Genomic DNA, 4,357 nt, shown 5'->3' with positions numbered 1-4,357 from the left:
GACGTTCCTGCCACGTCACTTCCAGTCTGTGGCGCAGCTCGCCGAGACGGAGGCGCCAGGTTGAGATAGGGTACTTTCACAATGACATAATTTCCTGTCTGGTGCGGCTGCCAGAAAACGGAAGCGGAGCAGAGACAGGGGACTTTCAAACGACGCCGCAGAGGTTTGGTACAGCCAAGTGGAGAAACGTGCTTCCTGCAGAAGCGCCACGTGGTCCGAAATTACGAATGGGCTTGTCATAAGTTGTAATTGGAATTTAGTGTTTTTTTTAGACAAAGCTCTATAATTTTGCTTGTTTTTCCTTTTTCCCAGAAAGAACACCGAGTTTAAGATAAGGAAAGAGGTTGCTTGTCAGTAACCTCAGTATTGTGGCATTGTTTTACAATGTGAGACACACACACACACATGCATACTGTGAGATGCACAGAAATACACACTGTGATACAAATACTATAAGACACATTCTACCACAAATGCACTGCCATGCACAGATATACACACTTCCATACAGAAATATACAGACAAACGCAAACACTGTTAGACACACACACACATGTATAGATAGATAGATATTTGTATATAAATACTGCCAGGTACACACTAATTCACACAAATACACACTGCCAGATACATCCAGGCACTCACTGATGGAAGCCCTGGAGAAGTCTAATTAAAATTTGAGAAAGAGGGTCTGATGCCAAATTGTGATGGGAGAAAGGAAGGGTGATGTCTAATGGAGATCGGAGAGGGTGGGGGTGATACCTAATGGTGATTGTTATCAGAGCGGCACGTCCATAAGGCGGCACAGGCGGCCGCTTTAGTGCTCACGGGCTCTGGGGGCGCAATATTTCCGTGACCGGCAGGAGGCAAGTGCTCTGTCCTGCCAGGCCACCATCTCGACCCCCGGCGCGGCAGTGGTGTGATCAGACGCGGCGAGGGAACTCTAACCTTTCTGCTCTGCTCCCTCGCACTTTTTGCTGATGCCGCGGGAGCCGGAAAATGACGTTTTCCCGCGGCATCAGTAGGCAGCCCGCGAGGGAGCAGAGCAGAGAGGTTAGAGCTCCCTCGCCGCGTCTGGTCACACCACTGCCGCACGTCACCCAGCAGCCCCAGGGACAGATCCATCATCCACACCAGCTCTCCAGGTAGGGAGGCTGGGTGGAAAATGCGTATTTATAAAATAATAATTAGTGAATGTATGTAATGTGTGTCTGTGAGTGACAGAGTGTGTGTCTGTGAGTGACAGAGTGTGTGTCTGTGAGTGAGTGACAGAGCGTGTGTCTGTGAGTGACTGTGTGTGTGTCTGTGAGTGACAGAGTGTGTGTGTGAATGACAGAGTGTGTGTGTGAATGACAGTGTGTGTGTCTGTGAGTGACAGAGTGTGTGTCTGTGAGTGACAGAGTGTGTGTCTGTGAGTGACAGTGTGTGTCTGTGAGTGACAGTGTGTGTCTGTGAGTGACAGAGTGTGTGTCTGTGAGTGACTGTGTGTGTGTCTGTGAGTGACAGAGTGTGTGTGAATGACAGTGTGTGTGTCTGTGAGTGACAGAGTGTGTGTCTGTGAGTGACAGTGTGTGTCTGTGAGTGACAGAGTGTGTGTCTGTGAGTGACAGTGTGTGTCTGTGAGTGACAGTGTGTGTCTGTGAGTGACAGTGTGTGTCTGTGAGTGACAGAGTGTGTGTCTGTGAGTGACTGTGTGTGTGTCTGTGAGTGACAGAGTGTGTGTGAATGACAGTGTGTGTGTCTGTGAGTGACAGAGTGTGTGTCTGTGAGTGACTGTGTGTGTGTGTGTCTGTGAGTGACTGTGTGTGTGTGTGAATGACAGAGTGTGTGTGTGAATGACAGTGTGTGTGTCTGTGAGTGACAGAGTGTGTGTCTGTGAGTGACAGGGTGTGTCTGTGAGTGACAGAGTGTGTGTCTGTGAGTGACAGTGTGTGTCTGTGAGTGACAGTGTGTGTCTGTGAGTGACAGAGTGTGTGTCTGTGAGTGACAGAGTGTGTGTGAATGACAGTGTGTGTGTCTGTGAGTGACAGAGTGTGTGTCTGTGAGTGACAGAGTGTGTGTCTGTGAGTGACTGTGTGTGTGTGAATGACAGAGTGTGTGTGTGAATGACAGAGTGTGTGTCTGTGAGTGACAGTGTGTGTCTGTGAGTGACAGTGTGTGTCTGTGAGTGACAGTGTGTGTCTGTGAGTGACAGTGTGTGTCTGTGAGTGACAGAGTGTGTGTCTGTGAGTGACTGTGTGTGTGTCTGTGAGTGACAGAGTGTGTGTGAATGACAGTGTGTGTGTCTGTGAGTGACAGAGTGTGTGTCTGTGAGTGACTGTGTCTGTGAGTGACAGAGTGTGTGTCTGTGAGTGACAGTGTGTGTCTGTGAGTGACAGAGTGTGTCTGTGAGTGACTGTGTGTGTGAGTGACAGAGCGTGTGTGTCTGTGAGTGACAGAGTATGTGTGTGAATGACAGTGTCTGTGAGTGACAGAGTGTGTGTCTGTGAGTGACAGTGTGTGTGTCTGTGAGTGACAGAGCGTGTCTGTGAGTGACAGAGCGTGTGTCTGTGAGTGACTGTGTGTGTGTCTGTGAGTGACAGAGTGTGTGTCTGTGAGTGACAGAGTGTGTGTCTGTGAGTGACTGTGTGTGTGAGTGACAGAGTGTGTGTCTGTGAGTGACAGTGTGTGTCTGTGAGTGACAGAGTGTGTGTCTGTGAGTGACTGTGTGTGTGAGTGACAGAGCGTGTGTCTGTGAGTGACAGAGTGTGTGTGTGAATGACAGTGTCTGTGAGTGACAGAGTGTGTGTCTGTGAGTGACAGTGTGTGTCTGTGAGTGACAGTGTGTGTCTGTGAGTGACAGAGCGTGTATGTGAGTGACAGAGCGTGTGTCTGTGAGTGACTGTGTGTGTGTTTGTGAGTGACAGAGCGTGTGTGTCTGTGAGTGACAGAGCGTGTGTGTCTGTGAGTGACAGAGTGTGTGTGAATGACAGTGTGTGTGTCTGTGAGTGACAGAGTGTGTGTCTGTGAGTGACAGTGTGTGTCTGTGAGTGACAGAGCATGTGTCTGTGAGTGACTGTGTGTGTGTCTGTGAGTGACAGAGTGTGTGTCTGTGAGTGACAAGAGACAGGGAGGGAATGGGAGAGAAACACCAAGGGACAGGGAAAAGAGGGGGGAGGGGAGAAGAACACTAAGGGACAGGGAAGGGAGGCGACCACTAATGGTCGGGGAGGGGAGAGGGCCTGGTTAAGAGGCACATAGGTGAAGATGTTTTTTTGGGGGGGAAAGGGGGGTGGAAAAATGCATCTACCCAAAAATCCTTGCACCGGCCCTGATTGTTATCAACAGATGCTTCACCCCTTCCTCTCCCACCACCATTAGACATTGCCTTCTCTCATCATCATTAGCCATCACCACCCTCCCTTTTGCATCACAGTTGGTCATCATCAACTCTCTCTCCCACCATCATTAATGGGTCAGTCTAAGCAATATAACAACTTCGCATCATTGCAATATTGATGGTGCATAGAGTACAGCTCTGTGAATGGATCTCCAATAAGCCAGCCCCACAGATCTCTCAGTTTCAGCAGTTGGAACTCTCAATACCAACCGTCGTATATCAATGTAGTCTACATTGTGCATATGGCATGCACTCACCGCATGCACAACTTGGACTAAGCTCTCACTACAGTGCTTGGAGGAAAAAAGATGTTGTAACATGTACTCTCTATTTTATTGTTTTTTATTTTGTTAATTTCATTTGTTTGCATTATTTTTTTCAAAGGATCACCACATGCACCAAAACTAATTTCTCTTGTTATTTTTTTTTTTTTTTTTTTTTATAAATTCTTTATTTTTGTGGTGCATTCAATGGATACATACTCTTGTAATGCCACAACAGCATTGACAAGAACGGTGGAGAACATATTTGTACATACTTATGGCATAGTTGATCACTGCACACATTTTTATAGTAAATAACACATGACAAAAAAGTGTCTAGAGTATATGGAACAGTGTGTCATCGTTAGCGAACTAGACATAATGGAAATCATACTGAAGTGCGTTACGTAACAGGTATTTAACTAACAAGCTTTTGAATTCAAAACGTTTATCTACATCTACATGTGTGTATTGAGATGTCTTAGGGCTACAACTCCTAAAATGCTCTGCATATTGAGTAAGGTGAGCGGTCTATAAGGCACAACAAAAATCAGTTATTCAGACCTTTAGGTCTGTTCCTGTGGGGAGACTAACCAATCTTAGGCGGTTGGTGTGTCTTGAGGACAATGTTGGCAATCACTGCCATGGAGTATTGGAGGTCTTTCCCAAGCAAGAGGTTTTCTGCCCTCTATAGACAAGGATTAGCTAAAAGTTT

The sequence above is a fragment of the Pelobates fuscus genome, chromosome 12 (assembly GCF_036172605.1).
Source record: "Pelobates fuscus isolate aPelFus1 chromosome 12, aPelFus1.pri, whole genome shotgun sequence".
Classification (NCBI taxonomy): domain Eukaryota; kingdom Metazoa; phylum Chordata; class Amphibia; order Anura; family Pelobatidae; genus Pelobates; species Pelobates fuscus.
Note: the sequence above shows the minus strand (reverse complement) of the source record.